This window comes from Petaurus breviceps, unplaced genomic scaffold (assembly GCF_028583685.1).
Source record: "Petaurus breviceps papuanus isolate PSGF00001 unplaced genomic scaffold, PetGlider_PUasm1.0 126, whole genome shotgun sequence".
Taxonomy (NCBI): Eukaryota; Metazoa; Chordata; class Mammalia; order Diprotodontia; family Petauridae; genus Petaurus; species Petaurus breviceps.
Window position 1 is genome coordinate 32489272 of NW_027185655.1, and position 24458 is coordinate 32513729.

A 24458-nucleotide genomic window follows, 5' to 3' on the forward strand; every position below is an offset into this window, starting at 1 on the left:
AGATAGATAGATAGATAGATAGATAGATAGATAGATAGATAGATAGATAGATAGATAGATAGATAGATGGATGGATGGATGATGCATGAAAGGGAAAGGAGTGAGGTAGGGAAAGACAGAAAGAAAGGAAGGAAGGAAGGATGGATGGATGGATGGATGGATGGATGGATGGATGGATGGATGGATGGATGAAAGGAAGGAAAGGAGGAAGAGAGAAAGAAAGAGTGGGAGGATGAGAGGAGGGAAGGAAGGAAGGAAACAAAGAAAGAAGGAAAGAAGAGATTCCTCCCCATAAGGGAGAAAGAAGCTTCACAGTAGTCAAATGCGAACAGCTGGCAGTGGAACTATAATAAAAGGATACTAACACCTCTGAAGTGAGAATTGGCTGGTTTTATGTCTTCTCTATGCATATGACCTTCCATGTGTCTTCATGGCATGCAACTTCTGTTCCACTTGTAGTGTGGTACCCTGTGGGAGAGTGTACTCCTGGTCATTTTTGAAGTTTTTATAACATCTTTCTGTGCTATTCAATTAAATATCTTTTGTTTTGAATTAATGTCTCTTCTGGTTGGCGGGTAGAAAAAATAAATTTGTGGGAGCTTAAACAAGCTGAGTAAATCTAATTCCCAATGAAGAGAAAATAATGTTTTTTTTTCTTTTTAAGGATGAGTGAACTGGTTAAAATATGCTGGAATGTTAACTTTTTTGTACTTATTACAGAACTCTTTTAAAAAATAATTTAACTCTAGAGATTTTCAAGAAATATCATGCCCAAGAAAGAACTCTAAGGTCTTTTTGAGGCTACAGGAACCATGGCAGAAGAATGTGCTGGGAAAGTACAAAGCCTTTTACTATTATTCTTTCAAAAATCATGGTAAAGCCATTTGGGGCCATAAAAAGAATAACCAAATTCAAATGAGAGATGATAGGTCAAATATCTTGCCTCCCTCTGGGCCTTGTTAGACTAACAGGTTATAGAAGCTTCAATCTTATGACTTTAAGGCACCAGAGGAGTTGAAGTCAGTTGTTTCCAGCAGAAAGGCAGTACCTTTCAACCTTAAATTAACTGATGAATTGCTATTGTGGCCTTGTTAAATGGAAACAGGAGTAACCTCCTTCAGGAGACTGCAAAGGTAAATGAATTCCTGACCCTGAAGTACTATGAAATCCCTAAAGCAGTCTAAGAAGTAGGTATCCAAATATGTATCAGCCCATAAATTTTTTTAAAGACTATCCCTTTTTACTTAAGGAATAAAATAAATAAAACTCTCCTTTTTTTCACTTAGCTCTCTTTTAGAATAAACTTTAATGTACTCTGGGTTACTGGTTAAGTGATGGTTTAAAAGCTTGGTAGAAAATTGTTATGGTTATTCTCAGGTTTTTACTCGTTGTTATGGGTATATTATAACACAAAGGTTTGTTGTTACAAACAAAATTTTACTTAAATGGATGAGAACTAAAAAAAAAGGCCACTCGTCACTTAGCACAATGACTAACACATATGCAGTGCATAGTAAATGCACTTTTATTGACTGAGTGGTCCTCAACAAGTATTCGAAAGATATGAGTAAATAATTTTCAGATGAAGAGCAAATAATCAGTAACTATATAAAATGTTTTAAATCACAGAAACCGAGAAAAATAAAAATTAAAACAACTCTGAGATTTGGTAGGGGGAGTTTAGAAAAGATGACAAAAGAAATAGTGTTGCAGGGTTTGGGGGGAAGGTAGGCACACCAGTACACTGTTGGTGGAGCTGTGAATTGGCCCAAACTTTCTGTAAAATTATTTGGAAGTAGGATAGAAAAACAGCAAACTATTTATACCCACAGCTGGGCATTTACCCAAAGGAGGTCAAACACAGAGGGAGAGGTCACAAAAATACTGAAATATGCAAAGCAGTGCTTCCTATGGTAGCAAAAAAAAACTGGAAAGTGGGAAATGGCCAAATAAATTGTGGCATATGAATATAATAAATTATTATTTTACTAGAAGAAATAGTGGAAAATAGATGATAGGTAAGTAGAACATTTATTAAATTCATATAAGCAGATATTATGCGAAGTTGGGAATGCAAGTATAAGCAAATAAGATGATCCTTACCTTCAAGGACTTTACATTCTAATGGGAGAAGACAGTATATGAGGAAGCTAGAAAGTGAGGAAAGGTGTGAACATGAGTGGCCTGGGATTTGTGAGGAAGGAGACCACAAATAGGGAGGGGTGAGAAGGCTTTTGGTGCAAAGATGGAAAATTCCAGAGAGCCAGGAGTGAAACTGGGGCAGTGAAGGATATGGAGAGTATGAAGAATTCAGAAACATGTGGGAAGATGTCAATGAACTGACTCAATGTAAAGTAATAAAAGCAAAGAGCTCAATATACACAACAATAATAAAGGAAATCACCACTAAAATACATCAGAAATAACATCAATGCAATGATCAGTCTTCATTCCAAAAGGCTGGTAGCAGGTGGTGGACTACGGACAAGTCAGTGTGTCAGTTTATTTTGCTAACCTATGCTTCTCTGTTTCCACTCGGAGTATAGCATTAGGAAATAATGATATAAAAAAACAAAAACATTAGCAACAAAAAATATTTTTAAAAAAGGGAGTGGCTAGGTGGCATAGTGAATAGATCACTGGCACTAGAGTCAGGAGGACCTGAGTTCAAATTCAGCCTCAGACACAACACAAAAACTAGCCATGTGACCTTAGGCAAGTCACTTAACCCCAATTGCACTCCAAAAAGCAAAAAATAAAAAACAAAAACATTAACAAAATATTTTTAGAAAGGAAAAAAGAGGCTTTTAATTTGTCTTGGAGGTCATTAGTGACTTTGCATGGAGCATTTTCGATAAAGTCAAGGCAGCTATGTAGATCAGCCATTTGAAGAGTATGGTGGAAAAAGGAAGAAGAGACAAATATTGGAGGTTTTTGTTGCTGTTGCTATTTTGTTGTCTTTGTCGTTGTTTTGAAGTGTGTGTGTGTGTGTGTGTGTGTGTGTGTGTGTGTGTGTGTGTAAGATGAAGGCGACCAACCTGTGTGTGTTTAAATTGATCAGTCAACATGAGGAATCAACCATTTCTACGGTATCAGGCTCTGTGATGATTATGGATCCTGGAGTGATGGAACCTACAAAAAGGAAGAGTGAAATGATTTTTTAGCTTAAGATAACTTATAAGAACTTCAGGAAAGGTCTGTCTCACTCAGGTAAAAGGGGAGTACAGCCCAGAACAGACAGTGTCTAGGCAAGACAGCGGGAGGCTCTTGGCCAAAGCACAGATTACTAACTGAGGCCACTCTGTCCTGGCACAGCAGGGCAGCTGTGAGGCCTCCAGACTCCAACCCTGGAACCCGGGTACAACAGGCATTGCTGAGACAGGCCATCCTAGCATAGTGGGGGCAGCTGCTGGCACCTGATGCCCTGATGTATAAAGCCAGTGACTAGGCCCCTTGTCCCCAGCACAAGAATCTTGGGACAGTAGGGTGGCTAGGTGGCACAGTGAATCAGAGCACCAGCCCTGAAGTCAGGAGGACCTGAGTTCAAATCTGGCCTCAGACATTTAACACTTACTAACCATGTGACCTTGGGCAAGTCATTTAACCCCAATTGCCCTCCCCCCAAAAAAAAGAATCTTGGGACAGTGCCCCCTGTGCACCAGGAGCAGAGCTCAACTTTAAAAGTTACAAAATAGACTAAAAATGAATGAAAATAAAACCACAGAAAACTTGACCATAGAAAGCTATTATGGCAACAAGAAAGAGCAAAGTAGAAACTCGGAAGAGGACAGCAATATCAAAATGCCTACATGTGAAGCCTCAAAGAGGAAGGTGAATTGGTCTCAAACCCAAAGGCCTCTTGGAAGAGCTCAAAAAGGATCTTAAAGATCAAATAAGAGAGGTAGAAGAAAAATTGGGAAGAAATGAGAGCTACACAAGGGAGAGTTGACAGCTTAGAAAAGGAAAGACCAAAATTAACTGAAGGAAACAATTCCTTAAAATATACAGTTGACCAAATGGAAAAAAAATTCACTGAAGGAAAACAACTCATTAAAAAGTAGAAGTAGTCAAATGGAAATGGGGGTACAAAAGCTAATTGAAGAAAAGTCTTAAAAATTAGAATTAGGAAGAAGCTAATGACTCTATAAGACATCAAGAATCAGTAAAACAAAATCAAAAGAATGAAAAATTAGGGGAAAATGTAAAATATCTCATTGGAAAACAAGTGACTTGGAAAATAGATCCAGGGGAGATAATTTAAGAATTATTGGACTACCTAAAAGCCATTATCAAAAAAGAGCCTAGACATCCTCTTTTAAGAAGTTATCAAGAAAAACTGCACTGATATTCTAGAATCAGAGGGCAAAATAGTAATTGAAAGAATACACCAGTCACCTCCTGAAAGAGATACCAAAATGAAAACTCCAAGGAATATTGTAGTCAAATTCTGAAATTGTCAGGTCAAGGAGAAAATACTGCAAGCAGCCAGAAAGAAAAATTCATATATCAAGAATACACAGTCAGGATGACACAAGAATTACTGGACTACCTGAAAGCCAAAAAAGATCCTAGACATCATCTTGAAAGAAATTATCCAGGGGAGTGGCCCGGTGGCATAAGAGTGGAGCAAGAGTGCCAGCCCCAGCATCGGGAGACCTGGGATTGGCCCCAGCCTCAGATACTCAGCACCCACACACACACAAAAAAAATAATTCGCCGTGTAACCTCGAGCAAGTTACTTAACCCTGATTGCTTAAAAAAAAAAAGAAATTATCCAGGAAAACTGCCCTGATACTCTATAATCAGAGGATAAAATAGAAATGGAAAGAATACAATGATCACCTTCTGAGATACCAAAATGAAAACTCCCAGGAATAGTAGAGCCAAATTCCAGAACTCCCAAAGTTTAGCAGCTTCTACATTAAGGGATCAGAGGGTTTGGAATATTATATTCCAAAGGTCAAAGGAGCTAGGATTAAAACCAAGAATCACCTACACAGCAAAACTGTCCATACCCTTTGATCCAGAAATACCACTGCTAGCTCTGTAGCCCAAAGAGATCATAAAAAAGGGAAAAGGACCCACATTTACAAAAATATTTATAGCAGTTCTTTTTGTGGTAGCAAAGTATTGGAAATCGAGGGGATGCCCATCAGTTGGAGAATGACTGAACAAGTATTTGTGCTATATGAATTTAATGGAATACTATGAGAAATGATGAGCAGGCAGATTTCAGAAAAACCTGGAAAGACTTAAATGAACTGATGCTAAGTGAAATGAGTAGAACCAGGAGAACATTGTACACAACAACAGTAACACTATGCTATGATCAACTATGATAGACTTAGCTCTTCTCAGAAATATAATGATCCAAGACAATTCCAAAAGCCTCCTAAAGGAAAATGCTACCCATATCCAGAGAAAGAACTCTGGAGTCTAAATGCAGATCAAAGCATACTACTTTCATTTGGGTGGGGGGCGGGGGGAGTGTTTCCTCATGATTTTCCCTTTTTGTTCTGATTCTTTCACAGCATGACTAATGTAGAAATATTTTTAACGTGATTGTACATGTATAACCTATATCAGATTACTTGCTGTCTTGGGGAAAGGAAAGGGGAGAGTTTGGAGGGAGAAAAATTTGCAACTCAAAATCTTATAAAAATGAATGTTAAAAACGTTCTTTACATGTAATTGAAAAAATACCATTAAGTACAAAAAAAAAACCCTGCTAGTATATGTATGAAGAAATATATCTTTCAGGAAGGGTTTTGGACAGTTTGGAAGAGAAAGTGATTTGTAGTATAGATCTGAGGATTTAGAACCCTTTGTTAGCAAGATGGAGAGAAGCTTCACTTGTGTGGGAATAGCTTAATGTTATAAAGAGATAGAGAAAAATCTTATATTTATTTTTTAATAGAGAAACATCAAGTTTGAAGAAATAGTTTTAAGGGAACCAAAGAGACAGGCTGCCTTGTTGGGAGCTCTGAAGGCTTGTAGGGTTCCTCTCCTAATTTGCATACATGTGTTTTATGACTAAAGAGGGTAAAACAACAAAAATGATAAAGCACAAACATTTGGAAAGTGAAGTCTAATGGAATAAAGGAATGGTAATTTGATAGGAGAAATCTGAGCTGTCACTTTTTAAGTAAAAGTGAGCCTCTTGCCTTTTAGGAGGCTCTCCTTTAAGCCACCAAGTTACAACCACTACAACTCAGAAAAAAAGGCAAGAGATCTCACAGGAGATAGCCTCTCTTCTCTACTGGAACATAGCTTTTTAAGGTCTTTTAATAATCACCTATAAATTTCATTTAGAAAGTGTTAAGACTTGGTATGAATAGCAGTTCACTTTAAGACAGGTGATTGTCAAGTTCATCAAACTCACTCTCCCTGGGCTGTACAGACCAGTCCACCCAACCATTCCTTCACTCAGACAACTGACCTGTCCAATAAAAATGGAGCTCATAGTAGCACATTCCAAGTTGATTGTTTAAGTCAGTTTAAGAAAGCACCTGCTAAGCCCCCTCTGCTTTTCCTTCACCATCTGAGAAGGGACGCAGAGAGCAACAAACTAATGAAAAGTGAGCTTTTGCCCAGTGAAATTTGTTCTCTCTCTGACCAATCAATAGTCGAATAATGAAAGAGGTAGCTTTATGTGGTAGACCAATAACATGGATACCTTCACTCTAGATGCTCTTGATATAAGTTCTCTCCCCTCATGTGTTAACCTGCTAAATTCCCGTAATTCTTACTCTTCACCACAACCATTGAGTCAATTGGTTTAAGTGTGTGATAAAGATACACACACATATACATACATATATATCTTGTATTTTATTATGTATGCCTTTTGCTATATTATTATCTTCTTTTACCTAATGAATCAAATAGTTATACTTAAGACCTAAAAATATCATTATTGTGATTAGCTGATGGTGTAGATAAAAAATATATTGAATTGGGGGTTGAATCAGAGTTAAATGCAACTCCATGGTGGTCACCTATCTTTGGAAACTCAAGCATGTTAGTATGAGAGTGAATTGGAGGAGGGAGCCAAACCCAAAGAGCAGTGGGGCATTAGGCACATCCAGGTGTTAAGTGGAATCCCTGTTGGATGGAATCATGTCATTTATGCCTTGTTGTGTTTTGGGGGCTCATCTGGAATCCCCTGAGTAAGTCCTCCACCACAGAAAGTCCCTCCAAAATTGTGTGTTGGGTCATAGGGGCTTCTGTGAAGTCATTGACAATACTTAAGAATCATTATTGTCAAACTTTCCTGGTGACTTGATCTGTGAGTTGTTGAGCATCAGACCATGCTGTAGAAGTTCCGGGACTCTCCCAAAATAAGTAAGATTAACAGGAGCTCCTGCTTTTTATGCTGCAAATGCTTCTGCATATCCCTAGAGAATCTGCTCTATGTCAAGAACAAGCAAAGAGAAGAAAACTTCTCATGATATTTGCTCTCTTGCAAGGAGAAAATGAGAAACCAAGTGGCCACACTTCAGGCTGGATTATTTTAGTAAGGAAGGAAGGTCAGAGAAAGAAAAGAAATAAGTACGCAAGGAAAAAAATAGAAGTGAGGAGGGAGAAAAGAGAGTGACCAGAGAGGAAATGAGAAGTGAAGTGAAATTCAAAGGAAGCATGGGGTTGGATCAGAGTAAAGCTGTTTTATTTGATTCAGTTCAGTACAACAAACATTTCTAAATTGTTTATTGTATACAGAGCATTGCACTAAGTTTTAAAGGAGACAAAGTTTTAATAGGATATAGTCCCCTTCCCTCAAGACCCTAACAGTTTGTTGGGTGTGTAAGACAACAATACAGAAAACTCCAATACAAAATAATGCCTAAATGCACTGGAAAGGAGGGAAATTGCATTGAATGAGGTCTGAGGGAAGAAGCATCATTACTGAGAGCAAGCTTCAAGCAAAGAGATGGCATTTGCATTTGGCTCCAAAGGATGGATAGGAATTTGAGAGGTGAAGGGAGAGCATGCTAGGTGTATGGAAGAACATGAGCAAAGGCATGAAGGTGGGATCTGTGGCATCTGGACCTAGATAAAGGGCTTAACTTCATTTACATTTTACAGTTTCCTCATTTGTAAGATAAAGAAAGTTGGGCAAGATGCTTTGAAGGGCCCTTTCAACTACAAATTCTCTCTCTAATGATTAGATAAATGATTATTTATCTCCAGTGCCATAGTAAGGACTCCCAAGGAGAGTAATGCTTTCTGGTGGTTAACATGCCTGCGATATCCAGGGAAGCAACTTCTTTTGAGAAAGAACCAGTCATCCCCACCAGCTGCCACTCACATAGCAAGCAAGCTAGCCTAGTTGAAGTAGCCAGACACCCTGAAGGAGCCACAGACAGGACATATCAGACAAGTCAGACCGCCATTACCACCTTGACCACCATCTTCCCTCAGACCCTGACCTCAAGAACCTTACGAATAGCAATGCTTCCAGCCCACTATCCGCATACATCATCCTGCAAAGAAATGCCTTTGGAAATGCAACCTGACAACATTCCTTCAGGTGCTACAGTCCCATCTATTGAAGATCCAGAAAGGAGAGTTTTGCTACCAAAGTTCTTGGCCCTCTCAGATGATTCGCCATCAGAAACTGGCATGATTTTTATCAGTCAAAATTACATTAAAGAAGGGGCACTATGTCTCTTTTATGCTTTGTCACTGTACCCTAAGGACCATGGGAACTTTCAATCTGACTTACAGCTGAAAGAAACCTTCCACTCGTGTTATCTCCCCCCATTAGATATGAGCTCCTTGAGAACAAAGGCTGTCTGACTTTTCTATTTGTGTCCCTGATGCTTAATGTAATGCTTTGAATAGAATAATGAATGCTTTTTTTTCTTTCATCATTGATGGTCTTTTAAAAGCAGATGGTATTGATCACCAGGGCTTCTAGTGAACTCCCTCCTTGGAAGATTCTTTTTTCCTGGGTTCTGTAAGACAACATTTTCCTAAATTCTTTCTACAAGACTCAGTCCTCAGCAGGTATGCTCAGTAGTGAGTTCCTGCATTTTCATGATTTCAGCTATGCCAACAACTGCCAAGTTTATATATTATCATAGCACTTGAAACCTGCTTTGGTATTTCCACCTACCTCCAGAGGATGTTCATTTGAATGTCTACTGCAATTTCACAAACCAAATTAATCAATTTTCCATTTTTTTTATCAGTTGTGCTACTATTTCCTTTGTCACTAAGTTATAGAAGTTTTAAAATCATTAAAAAAAAAACTTCTCTCCTAGCTACATTTCTCCCTCCAATTTAACCTGTATAACAGTGATGTCAAACCCCAAAAGACAGATGAGGAGGGGGGACAGTAAATCATCCATAAAGATCGCTGGAGATGCATGTTGATTCAGAAAACCACGTATCAGTGTTCTCTATATTCTAGTGTATTCTTAATAATTTTGTTAAATGATTCTCAATTACATTTTAATCTGATTTAGGCTACACTTAGGAGTATTTTGGACAGCAATCTGGGTAAATGTTGGATACCTCTGTTGTATAGCACCAACAGACTATTCAGTATATAGCAACAGTTCTCAGAATGTGGTTTGGGGATCTCTGCAGGTCTGGAGGCCTGCTCAGGGGTCCACAAGGTCAAAACTTTTTATAATGAGTCTAAGACATAAATTTCTAATATGGTAAACATGAAAACATATAATCCATTTAAATAAAAGCTCTTTGTGGTTTTCAGTAATTTTTAAGAGCATAAAAGGGTCCTGGAGTAGCTAAGTTGAACAGTTTATAGAATGCAAGGGCCTGGAGTTAGGAATATCTGAGTTCAAATATGCCCTCAGACATTTACTAGGTCACTCAACCCCGTTTGCCTTGGTTTCCTCATCTGTAATATAAGCTGCAGAAGGAAATGGCATTCCAGCATCTTTGCCAAGAAAACCCCAAATGAGGTCACAAAGAGTTGGACTTGACTGAAATGTCTGAAGAACAACTAAAGAATTCTGGGTCCAAAAGTTGGAGAACTGCTGATCTAAAATATTCGGTTTTAAAAATCTTTCTCTCTGTTCACCTACTGTGCGATAAAGAATTTGGTACTATATGGGGTCCTGCTTCTACAGTTATTGTCAGCAAGAAATTTGCTGAAGTGGGTAATGTCAGCAGATAAGCACATCCTGTTTTAGAAGAATGGTGGTCAAGGTCCCTAGCTCCAGGAAGCAGGAAGGATTGAAACGTGCAACATAACTCAAACCTGAGAGGTTATGCCTGGGTCACTGAGAGCTAAATACTGTGCATGCTTAATTAGCCTTATTAATATTAACTTCTCTACCCAGGGTGGAAGTAATAGCACAAAACTAGGCATGATTCTTATGTTAAGGGGAGGAGGGGAACACATCAAGGAGATATATAGTGGGAGTGTCAGAAATATTGTAACCCAGAAAAGCTGGGACCAATGCCAGCTCTGAAGGGAGGGACAAGGAAAAGCTAACTGCATAAAAGGCTTATTCTGGACTGTGTGTGTGTGGGGTGTGTGTGTGTGTGTGTGTGTGTGTGTGTGTGTGTGTGTGTGTGTGTGTCCCTGCAGGGTACCATACACCTGCTTCTTGAAAGAATAATAAATAAATGCTTCCTTCACTCACTCCAGTTTAAGTTTCATTTCTTAAAGAGAAGCTAGAATTCTTCATGGTGTGCTACTAGGGGAGCAGTGGGCTATGGCAGCAGGCTCTGGCTAACCCCCTAAACTTACCAAGGAATGACTGGACCTCATTTCTCACACCTATAGTGTCTGCTATTTGCTCATTAGATCGTGTCCAGACTTCTGACATTCAAAATTCTCCAAACTCTGTCTCCTAAAATAAAATAAAATGTCTGGTAGAGTGGAAATGGCACTTGTTTTGGAGGCTCTAGTTTTAATTCTTAAGACTGGACTGTTAATTACTTGTGTGACCTAGTACAAATCATTTAACCTGGCAAAGCTTTAATTTTCTCATCTAAAGAGGAGAGGATTATACTAGATTCTCTCGAAGGTTTACTTCATCCCTATATCTATGATGTAATGGAAATCAATTTTTCTTTTATGACTTCTCAGGGTATTTCTCTCATGTAGTTAGGTGAAAAAAAATCCCATAACCTCTTGTTTTTTGTTTTTTTTGCAGGGGGGAGAGCAGGGCAATTGGGGTTAAATGACTTGCTCAAGGTCACTCAGCTCATAAGTGTTAAGTGTCTGAGGCTGGATTTGAACTCAAATTCTCCTGACTTCAGAGCCAGTGCTCTATGCACTGTGCCACCTGGCCACCCCTTAACCTCTGTTTGCCTCAGTTTAGCTGGAACTTTTAACATCACCATCTTTCCTCAAATCAGTCCAGTCTCAATATGTAAACTTTTGCTGTCTACCCTATTAAATCTTCCAATTACTTTTTCTTTCATTTGTTTTTCATTATATTGCACTTTAAAAGTGATTCTATTGGCAGTTATTGTGCAAGTATTCTACCCAATCTAAAGAAATTTTATAAGATTTACTTAGACTATTTTCAGCAATCAAATATTATGAAGCTCCTTAAAATATTGACATAAAATGTTATCACTATGTCACCAAATCTAATGATAACATGTCCTCAAACAGACCTTTTTTGCCCTATTAGGTGTACTTTTTATATCATACTTTGGCTCTGGCTCTGTGTCTTTCTCTCTGTTTGCCTCCTTTCTTTCCCTCCCTTCTCTCCTCCCATCTCTCTCTGTCTGTCTCTCTTTCTCTCTGTCTCTGTCTCTCTGTCTCTCTGACTCTCTCTCTCTCTCCCCCAATGTGTACCCAATGTGTATTTCTGTTTCTGTCTGTAGCTCTATCTTTATCTCTCTGTGACTCTGTCTCTGTTTCTGACTCTCTCATGATGATTATTTTACCTAGATAAATTCCTTAAAACTCACCCTTAACACAAACGCAAAATTCAACTCCAGCTTCTTGTTCTTCACCTCAACACAGGGCTCTTTACCTCATCCTTGTACAGTCTATCACTCAAGCTTCACTGATAAAGAAGGTAATGAGAAGATCTGGAAAGTACTTCTCTTTGAGACAGTGTTTTTTCCAGTGTTTTAATCTTTAAAGTAAGGATAATAACCTGCCTATTACCTGTCTCACAGGAGAGTTCATGAAATAGCTGTCTCATAAAGAACAATCCACTTTTCTTAAAACTGGGACTTAAAAAGAATCTTTGTAGTCCTTCTTTTGGATTATGGGAAAATCTATAAGGAAACAATTGACTGGGAGCGGGGCAACTTTCTGTGTCATGATAAGCAAATTATATTTCTGGACTTCACTTCTTGTCTATAAAATGAAAAAGTGGTCTCCTGAACATGCTCTGTGCTTTTCTCCCTCCATGACTTTGCTCAAGACTCTACCTATATAAATGCTACCAATCTTTGATTGTAGTGACTGACTCCAGTCATCAACTTGAACTTGAGTATTTAATGTGTTTTCCCCCAGTGACAGTTACACTTAAGAGTATCCTTCAATGCCATAACTCAAAGGAATGTGGGGAATTCAGGATGAGACGTTATTTCTGTGCTTCATTGTGTCACAACTTTAAGGGTCTTCTGCTTGCCTTATCAGTCAATCAGTAAACATTTGTTAATACTAAGCACTGAAGATACAAAAAGAGACAAAAGACAGTCCTTGACCTCAAGAGGCTTGCAATATGATGGGGGAGATACCATGCAAACAAATATATCAGACTATACAATATATAGTCTACATACATGTTATATTAGCCTACTTAGGACTAAACAGAACCATGGTGAAACTTGCTGCCTCTCCCCTCTCTGTAAATATGTTTACAATATCACGGAGAATTTTTTTAAAGACAGAAACAACTTTTTCCCTTGGATAAGCATCATTTCGTGTTTGCTTCTACTATTAAGTACTGAACTTGGAGACAGAAAGTTATTGGGTTTAAGCCCCATCTCTGTCATTTGCTAGATGAGCTTGGGCAAGTCTATAAAATGGGTATAACCAATACTCCTACTATCTATTTCACAGGGTTATTTTGAAGATCAAATGAGATATTTTATGTAAAGTGTTTTGTAACAACAATAAACTATGAAAATGTGAGTTTTTTCTAACTCTTTAACCTGCATCTTCTTGGACCTAAGTTACGTGCTTGATCTTTCCTATCTTGGTTGATTTCCCTAACATCGAATTTTACCTTCTTAGACCTTTTAGTTGTTGTTCAGTCATTCAATCATGTTCAGCTCTACTTGATCCCGTGGACTTTGTCCATGGTTTTCTTCCTTTCTTTCTTTCTTTCTTTCTTTCTTTCTTTCTTTCTTTCTTTCTTTCTTTCTTTCTTTCTTTCTTTCTTTCTTTCTTTCTCTCTCTCTTTCTCTCTTCCTTTCTTCCTTCCTTCCTTTCTTTCTTTCTCTTCCTTCCTTCCTTCCTTCCCTTCTTCTTCTTCTTCCTCTTCTTCTTTTTCTTCTTCTTCTCCTTCTCCTCCTCTTCTTCCTCCTCTTCTTCCTTCTCCTCCTCTTCCTCTTCCTTCTCCTTTGGCAAAGATACTGGAGTAATTTACCATCTCCTACTCCAGTATGTCCCCATTTTTACAGATGAGGAATTGTGGCAAATAGGAGTTAAGTGACTTGCCCAGAGTCACACAGCTAGTAAGGTCTGACACCTTATTTAAACTCAGATCTTCCTGACTCCAGGACTAACACTCTATCTACGGTTCCACCTAGCCACCCATCTTAGACCTAGATTACTAGCCTAATGCATTCAGTCCTTCTTATGTTCTACACCTAGTAACTAACTTCTTGCCTGCTAAACCTCTAGTGCCAGCCAAACTTCAGGCCCTGGTCCCATCTAGCTATCCTGTTTTTCAGTTACATAGCAATAATGTTATTTTAAAATTTTAATGATTTCATACTAAACCACACATACACACACACACACAACCCATATCTGTAATCAAAGTAAAAAGAGGATTATATGGGAAACTACAAATTTCTCTTACATTTAGCTTGCTTTAACAAACATATACATGATGGCTTGAACATGTTACTTTTAAAGCTATCTTGCTTGTACTATATGATAGCAATATTTGCAGAGATTGTGTAAATAAATGTTAGGGTCTTAAAAGATTAGAACTGGAGAGAGGTGATAGACACATGGAAGTGTCATTGGAAGTGACTGGAAGTCACTGGAAGTGGCATTGGCCCATAGTGGTTTGTCAACGGAAGCTGCTATTTCACATATAGTTTATAGGCTGGGAGCATCTAATTTATATTCAACAGTAATAAGTGGGCCTTCTTCCTTCTATGATCCCAGTGCAATGGGTAAAGATGGTAGGTTGAGGACAAAAGAGTCAGACTACAATAGTGCCCCATACTCAGAAAGCAAAAGGAGTTAAGACAGTGGTCTTTGAAACCTTTCAGGAAACTCATCTCTGATTAAGAAAGTTGTCCAAAATCTTTTTGTTAGAGCACTATTGGGGATCAATTATCTAAGGTTTGCAATATTATGTGAAGATGAAAAGGACCCTAGAAATGGCCATTATAAAATTATTAGTGGAGAATCATTCACTCTATGATGATTTTACTGTTGATTGGGAATGAACCTTATGGAAAATGAACCTTACTGAAAACTGTAGATTGTATGCATGAAGAAAACAGAATATTAATCATTCAAGTGAAAATGATGAAGCAGATTGATATAATGTGACAGAGACTGTAATGTGTGATTTTATATTTTAATTTTCCCCAAGTCCCAGGCTCAGAATATGCTCATAACCCAAATTGCTCAGCTTTGGTATTAGGACAAACTGAATTTGTATAATAACAGAGTACTCAATAGGAAATAAGCATCTTTTCACACTCACATTGCTTATTTGCTAAGTGGGTGTGTGCCTGCTCTCTCCCAACCATACAGCTGAAATCACAGCATTAGCAAACATTAACAGATCATTTGTTCATTCATCAAGGGTTTTCAGTAAGAAAAGAATCAGACAGCTGTTGATTTCCCAGGTCAAAGATAGTGGGAAAACTCTGGAAACTATCCCACATCCAATCTACCCACCATCAGGAGAAACTGAATACACCAACTCAAAAACCAATTAGTCACTTTTTTTCCCAAATATAACCTTGCTTTTCCCTTTGAAGTAAGAAAGAAAATCATTATGACATTCTAATGGACCCATGATTTCACTGATGTGAATAATCCTTCCCTTGGCACAAATCACAATCCATCAATGCTTTCTCATCCTGCATGATGATTCTTTTCCATGTTTTCTAAAAAAAATCATCTTTAAAGATAGACCCAATACCTTAGAGGGCCTTTCTATATAGAATCTTAAACATACTAGAAGCCCCAGCAAAGCATGTGGACTAGACTTCTCTTATAGCTTGTTCTTGTATAAACAGCCCATCTCCTTTTCCATCACATTTCTTTTATGTGCTCATTTATGCCTAATAAGAGCTGGCATTTCTATAATATATGTATAATATATTATATTATAATATAATAAATAAAAATATATAATAATAATTTATATAATATAATATATGATAATACTGTGCCAGATACTACACTAGACACTTTAAAAATATTATCTCAATTGAGCCTCACAATGACCATGGGGGGACAGTTACTATTACTATTCTCACTTTATAAATGAGGAAACTGAGGCAAATAGAAGTGCCTTGCCTAGAGACACATAAGTGTCTGAGATGGGATTTGAACTCCCAACTTTCTGACTCCAGCTCTATCCATTGTGTCTGTTCCTCTCTGTACTTCTTTCATGTATATCATTGTTGGTTTGATGCCTACTACATTCATCTGCAATTTTGATTCTGCAGAGCCTGTGGTTTTTCATAGTTCATATTTGTATTGTTTCAGTGGAAAATAGTGATGCGAAGAAGATGGGTATTTCTGTCAGAAAGTATGCAATCACTGTACAATTTTCCAAGTGCAACCTAACCCACTTTCTTCTTCCTATAAGGGATTAACCTAACAATCCATCTAGGAAAAACTGAATGAATGAAGGCTCTCCATCTTCTAGATCCTAACATGTAGGTCATTCAGCCAGTCAACATGTACTCCTGGACCATCTCCAGTTGTCCTGCTTTATATCTTGCCACTGGACCCAGGTGGCTCCAGAGGAGAAAGTGAGGCTGGTGACCTTTCACGGTCCTCCCTCACTTAAACCCATGTCACTTCTATGTCATGGCATCACCACCCTGATGTCATGATCCTCTTTGAGAATAAAGGACAAACAATAATAACAACAGCATTCACTAATTAAGGACTTACTATGGAAGCACTGTGCTAAGCCCTGGGGAATCTAAAGAAAGGCAAAAAGTTTCCCTACTTTCAAGGAGTTTGGAGTCTAATGGAGGAAACCAAATGTAAACTATACAATAGACAGGATTGATTGGAGGCGGACTCAGAGGGAAGGCACTAGAATTAAGAGGGATCAGGAAAGGCTTCTTGTAGACAGTGATGGAGAGTCCGTTGAATTAGTCTATTAGTACATATATTTGGGCAAGTACAGACACCCATGCTAAGAAATGAAGGCAATTTTGAAACTGCATTAAATACCAACAATAATTTTAATTTTGTTTTTACCTAGACCTAAGATTTCAATATAGGGAATACATATTGTGGAAATACCCTCTACTGTTGCAGATCAGTCTTAGAGAGTATGTGACACAAATTACAAAGTATTATGTGATAAGTACATTAGAAAGTTACAAAACAGTGTCGTGTGAGGTTTACAGGAAGAGGAACCATAGATCTCACCAGGGAAAGCCTCTCGAAAGAGCTTCCATTTGATTTAGGTTGAAAGGGTAGGCAGAAATTCAGCAAAGAGGGAAGAGGACCTTCCAGACACAAGGAATTTGGTGAGAAAAGAAAAGGCTTGAAGATCTAAGAGTATGATACAAGCTGAAATGCAGCTCCCCACATGCCTTGGTGCTTAATAAATACTTATCAATTTTGTTGTATTTTAGGCAAGGAGAAAGCAGATATGGAATCAATTAAGCATCTCGTTCAGTGTCCCACAGGCAGAAAATGGCACAGCCAGGATTTAAACCTAGGCCTCCTGACTGCAAATCCTGCTCTTTCTACTATACCAGGAATTCTTAACTTGGGGACCATATACTTTAAAAAAATGTATATTCTAATAACTGTATTTCAATATGATTTATTTCCTTTGTAATTCTATTAATTTTACTTTTTTGCATTTAAAAACATTGGGGGGGGGGGAGGCATAAGCTATGCCTGACTACAAAAGGGCTCCATGATACAAAAAAGGCTAGGAACTCCTGTACCACACCAAAATGCCTCACTGTTCTAAATCTTTACAATGTTAATATCAACGAGACCTGTTTTCTTTTTAGATTACTGTAACATTATTTAGTTGTTTTCAGTTGTGTCTGATTCTTTGTGAGCCCATTTGGAATTTTCTTGGCAGAAATGCTGGAGTAGCTTGCCATTTTCTTCTCTGGATCATTTTACAAATAAGAAAACTAAGGCAAAGAGAATTAAGTGACTTGTCCAGGATCACACAGCTAGTAAATGACTGAAGCTAGATCTGAAGGAAGATGAGTCTTCTTATCTCCAGGCCTGGTATTCTAGCCATGATGCCATCTAGCTGCCCCCTGTGTTAAATGAGGTATAATCAAATAACATAATTCTGTGCTTGTCAGTGAGCTGTCCAATCAATCAGTATTTATTTAGTACCTACTGTGTGCCAGTGTCATTACCATAATGGTACCTACTATGTGCCAGGTACTGAGGATAAAGTAGAATGAATAAAACCATCCCTACATACATGGAGCTCACTTCTATCCTGCATAGTCCAATATATTGAACTTTTTAGTACATGTATTTTTTAAAAACATTTTTACTGATATCTTTTTATATCACCTTTATTTCTAAATTATAAGTCTCTTTCCTTATTTAGCAGGTCATATCTTGTAACCAAGAATTATTTTATGAAGAGAAAAAAAGTTTAGCAAAAGCAAGGAACACATCGATGGAGTCTAACAGTATAGAGCACACACATTTTTTAATATATAAAAAAACCTTACTTGTTATGCTATTGGATTTAACCTTCTCTTTACCAAGTGTGAGTTAGGGGAAGTTGACCAAAAATTTTTTTGAAACTATTCTATTAAATTGCTCTTTGTTTATATCAGTGGAACAATGTAGATAAGGAAGAACCAGAAACATTTAAAGCAAATAGCTCAATGTTTGATAAATCCAAGAACACAGATTCTTTGGACAAGAATTCCTTGATTTTAAAGAATGTCAAGAAAAATTGGAAAGTAGTTTGTTGAAAATTAGGTTTATGCCAACAGATTATAGCACCACAATAAGCTCAAAATGAATATATACTTGAATAGTCAAGCTCATATCATAAAAAAAATTAGAAGAGCACCAGAATTTCACAATTATGCATAGAAGAATTATTTTATCCCAAGCAAGGAATAGAAAATTTTGTGCAAATTTTGTAAATTTGTGTAAAATTGAAATGCGTTTCTAGGAACAAAAGCAACACAACTAAGATAAGAAAGAGAGTAGCTGGCGTAGTGCTTTAGTACTTAAAGAAATTCATTCAGACTCTTCTTTGGAAGGACAAATACTAACACTGGAGCTTATATACTTTGACCACGGAAGTCAGGACTCATTGGAAAAGATCCTGATGTTGGGAAATACTGAAGGCAAAAGGAGAAGGGGATTGACAGAGGATGAGAAGGATAGATAGTCAAGAAATGGGCAGACTTTGGGATGTATTGGAAGATAGAAGGGCCTGGAATGGTCCATGGGATCACAAAGAGTTGAACATAACTGAATAACGAAACTGTCAACTGGGGGAAAAAAGCCTTGCATAAGTTATGTTTGATATGGATCTAATCAATTATGTCTAATATGGGTCCAATATCCATATGGATCTAGAACTAACACAAATTATTTAAAACCAATGGATAAGTAGTCAAAGAATATGGATAAACATTTTTTTCAAAAGCAGAAATGAAAACTATTGTTCCTGATAAGAAAAATACAAATTAAAATCACTCTGAGGTTTAACCTATCACCTAGGAAATTTTGGCAAAGATGATAAAATATGGGAATAGTCAGGGTTGGTAGAGTTGTAAAAAGTAGAAACCTTAATACACCATTAATAGAGATGAATTTTTATTCAATCATTCCAGAAGAAATTTGGAATTGTGCCAAAATAGTAACTAAAATGCCCATGCCCTTTAACCCAAAAAATCCCACTGCTAGGCATAAACTCCAAAGAGATCAAAGAGGGAAAGAAAGGTTCCATTTACAGCAAATAATCTTAGTAGCACTTTTTATAGGAGCAAAAAACTGAAACAAAGTAGCTGCACATTGATTTGGAAATGGTTTAAGTAAGTTGTGGCATATGGAATATCAGTGTGAAAGCAAAATATTAATATGTAGAATACAAAGAAGTATGCGAAAACTTAATATGAAATGATGCAGAATGAAGTAAATAGAACCAGGAAAACAATCTGCACAATCATTATGACAATGTAAATAGAAAAACAAACAAAATTTAAAACAATGCCACATAATTATAATAACACACTTTTCTAGATTTTCTATTACACTTTCCTGCTTCTTTGTATTGGTGTGGAATATTGCGTGTACTTGGTTGTTGTGCTGATTCATTTTGCTGAACTGATTTCCTTTTTTTCTTCCAATAGGGATAGTTCTTCAGCAATGGGATATGGGAAGTGTTATAGAAATAAAAGATGTCATTAAAACCATTAAATAATTTTAAAATATTTCCCTCTGGACAAACAATTTACCTCTGGAATGTAATTTTAAGGAATGAGGAATTCTGGAAATTATAGATAATAAAAATTACTACTGCTTCTGAAAGTATTCATATATTTTGGTTAAAGAAAGAGGCAGAGGGGATGGCTAAGTGGTGCAGTGAATAGAGCACAGGCCCTGGAGTCAGGAGGACCTGAGTTCAAATCCAGCCTCAGACACTTGACACAAAACTAGCTGTGTGACCTTGGGCAAGTCACTTAACCCCAATTGCCCTCCAAAAAGAAAAAAAAAGAGGCAGAGATGTGGGCAAGGCATGGCCATTTCTTTCAGTTGCCATTTATGTGCTCTCTAAATAATTCATGTCTTATTTTTAAAACTCTGAAGCCTTAGTTCTCTTTATTTTATTAACTTTATTTAGTAACTCTCTATTTTTTACAAAAAGATTAAATTGCACATTTTTTTTCCTAATGAGATTTTCTCAGGTTTCAATGTTGCTCAATATTCAATGATGGCATTGTTGCCCAATTACTTCAAGGAAGAATTCCCTCTACTATCAAATAGTCTCTTATTAAACCAAGTAACTAGATGACTCTCCATAAGAGACCCCTTATTTATATCCTTCATCTTTCAGTGAAATAGAATGGGCTTGGCTTTTAGAGAATTGTATACTTCCTAGAGGTAAATGACGCAGGCAACAAAACCATGTTGTACTATGCTCCCATTTATTTCAACTTAGGAAATTTGAGAGGATGGATTTTCAGACCCTAGATTTCCTGAACCATTTTCTTTCATAATCCTCCAAAAAGAAGGATTATCAGACTTTACTTCTGTTTCATTAAATAGACCAAAATTCCTGAAAACTAGTTGTTGTAAAGGTCATTGAATCTCTTCCTCTAGAGATTTTTAAAACACAGAAGACTTCTTTAAAAATATTTTTATTCTGAACTTTTTGGATGGAAATCTTCTTTAAAGAGTAAATTGAATTCTACTTTTTTTGATAACTCAAATATAATCATTATAATATTAAATGTAATCATTATAATAATTGGAATGAGGTGACTTTCACTGTGCAGTAAAAAGTATAGTATCCCGAGAATGAGGAGTCTGGGTTTTGTACTTTTATTGTCCTATCAGATAATCACAGAATCTCCAAGGTGACCCAAACCACAGAGGCCATCTAATTCAGCATGAGTAGAACAAGAGTTCCTCTACAGCATCATTGAAAAGTCCCTGAAAGCCTCTAATGAGGGAGGGTTTCTGGAGGCAGTTCCTTCCACTTCAGGTCAAATCCATTTTTCAGGAAGTTTTTTTTTACATCAAACTGAAAGTGGCTTCTCTGTAACTTATATCCATTCGTTCCTATTTTCTGCCTCCTAGAGCCAAGTAGATTAAGTCTAAATTCACTTCCTTCTGACAGTCGTTAGAAATCTTAAAGAGAACTCTTATTTTGCCTCTGGCAGGAGTGTGCCAAAGCCAGTTGTTAAACATTCACCAACACATTACTGCCTTTGTCTTCTTTTCTTCAACCATTTCTCATAACTCACAGTCTCTAGGTAACTTAGTCTCCTGGCCACATGCTCTGAATCTTCAGCTTATCAATGTCTTTCCTTAAATAATGTTATTTAAAACTGAACCCACTAGTCCAAATTTTATCTGACCAGGAGAAAGTTAAATATGATTTTTTGGACTTGTTCTGGACTCTACATCCATCATTGTAATCCAGTAGAGCATCAGTTTCATGGGTGGCCACATCATCCTAGACAATTGCAATGTTAACTCATTTTGATTATGGTGACAATATAACATTCTTGTATCTTTTTGTCACTTTGGGTAAGTCACAACTTCCCTGAGCCTCTGTTTACTCATAGTTCTAACATTCTATGAGTCACTTGTCTAAAATGACTTACACCAATACAGTAGGGTTCAAAGTATCAACTTCGCAAACATTTGAGAGAGGAGGTAGTTAGATAACAGGTGGCCTGCAGGAGACTTCAGGGTTTTAGGAGGTTGCAAGGCCTAACATGAGTCAGCTATGCAAAGTGTGAGTCGATAAAGCTAAAACAGTCTCAGGCTACACTAAGAGAAGCATGCCTTCCATTCCACTGTACTCTGACCTGTTCAAGTGACCTCTCCAATGATCTTGTTCACTTCTGGACATCCCAGCTTAAAGAGAACATTGATAAGTATCTAGAGAAGGGCAACTAAAATGATGCTTGGTCTCGAGTCTACAAGGATTTGTTGAAGGAATGGGGGGGGGGGAAGGGGATGGTTAGCTTGGAGAAATGAAGTCCCACTGGGAACATGATGAATGTGTTCAAGTGTCTGAAAGGATGTCACGTGAAAGAGAAATTAGACTTGTTCTTTTTTGCCTCCAGAATGCAGGACCAAAAGCAAGAGGTAGAGGTGGTAGAGATGCCACTGTAAACCTGAAATCAGGGAAGTCTGCCCAATGTTTAGAACTATCTACAAGTAGAATGGAGGGATTTTGTTTGTTTGTTTTGTTTTGCTTTTTGGAGGGCAGATGGGGTTAACTGACTTGCCCAAGGTCAAAGGCCAATTTTGTGTGTGTAAGTATCTGTGGCTGGATTTGAACTAAGGTCCTCCTGACTCCAGGGCTGGTGCTCTATTCACTGCTCCACCTAGCCGCCCCTAGAATGGAGTTTTAATAGACTCTAAGTCTGTAAGGGTTATGGGATTTAAAGATCTTCCATGCCCCTTTGGACTTGCTGATGTAGCAGGAAGGGGCGGAGCAAGAGGAAGCGGAAGCCAAGCTAGCGTTCCTGCGTTGGCTGGCGGTGGTGGTGACGGCGGCAGCAGCAGAGGCAGTGGCAGCGCGAAGCCCTTTTTGAGTTAGGACTGCTAAGGACTTTCTGCTAAGGACTCCTGCTGAGAACTGCCAGGGGCCGGAGCTGCTGGGAGCGCTCTTCCAGGACGCTGGGTGGTTGCTGTGAGTGGGGAGAGGAGGACCTTTGCCTGAGGTAGCCTGTTCTGTTTTAAAGGCTTGAAAATGTGGGTGCTTTCTACTTTATCTACCTGTGCCAATGTCATAACTACTCTGATGGCTTTCACTTTCTGGTTTTGGGACTCAGTCTTTTGGTATCTTAATAAATTTTCTAGTTTATTTCCTCATATGGCAAACATGACGTATTTTGTAATGGATAATTATATCAGCATATTTGTAATCTCTATAGGCATTGTGAATATGGCATTGCTGATACATTTGGCGACCAGGATGGGATCACAAAATGTCAGGCCTCTATTTGGAAGCAGTGGGGCTTTAGAGGGAGAAATGGCTATTCCAGGATGGGAAGATTTGCCTTATTCCTCTCTAGCCAGAGAATGGGCTAAAAGCACAGGGCCCTGTGAAAACTGGGAACCAAGGCTAAAAGAGGGAGAACCTGGAGATTTGGAAAGATGTTTGAAAGCAATACCCATAGAACCAGGCAAAGAACTGGCAGGAGTGTGCAGGAGAGGCTGGGTGCTGCTAACAAGTTATCGCCTTATGTGTAAAAGTAGGGATAAGCTGCTGAAGGAAAGAGCTCAGATGGCTAGGGAGTCAGCTGGTTTGCCTGAGGATTCTTCTGTGTCACAGCACTCAGAAGAGCAAACTGGAGGGACTCCAGTCCAGGAGCAAGCTACTGTTCATGTAGCTAAAAGGAAGCAAAAAACTAGCAGAACGAATGTGCATGCAGCTTTTGTACAGGCTGGGCAGAGTTGCCCTGACAGCTTCCAGGAGAATGTGTGTGAGGAGAATGGAGCAAGGTTAGATGAGGAGTCTTCTAATGTAGAAGCTCTCCCCATACGAAGAAGAGGACAGGAGAGCCACCGAGGCAAAACAGAGTCCAGGGAGATAATTGAGGATTTCACTCAACAGGAGATCACTGATATATTGAGTAGATTTACCCAAAGAATGGGGGAGTCTTTAGTGTCTTGGATAGTAAGAATCACTGATGAAGGCGCCGGAGGAATAACACTGGACAGTGAGGACTGTTTAAAATTCATAAGTATCAGTCAGAATCCTTTTGTACACCAGGCTTTTAGGGATCACCATATGCAAGGAGGAAATAATAAAACGAATCTTCTAGCTTTAGCTGCAGAAGGTTGCAAAAAGCAATATCCAACTGAATCTATGTGGCCTAGGGGAGACAGACCCTGGTACTCACTTAGAGACTGTATGAGAAAACTAAAGGAGGAGGTAATGAAAACTGCTATCCTGATTGGAGATGCAAATGCATATTATGATACCCCCCTAGGAGTTCCTCATAGAAATATCATAGTGAAGACAGCTCCTCCTGCATATAAGCACCTAATTCTGACTCTGTTAATTGGAGAAATAGGGCACCCTCTTTCAGAGGTGCTGGATAAGATTTCACAATTAAGCGATTTAGGGGAATGGGAAAAAGACAAATTGCCTTGAGAGAGAAGAGTAAACAGCCAGAGGATTCAGAGACAAAATAGACCAACAAGAACGGAACTGTTTACTGCTCTATTAAGAGCTGGGGTGGACTTCAGAAGAATAGATGGTATTCCAACTGAAGAGCTGCATAAGCTGTACCAAGAAAAGGTACTTAGCATTAGAATGAACAGGGAAGCAGGAACCACCCCTGCAGGTATTTCTGAATCTGAATCTTTGTATCCAAGTTTGCCCCACCTTCAGGGGGAATAGGAGATAGGCCAAGCCCCAGCC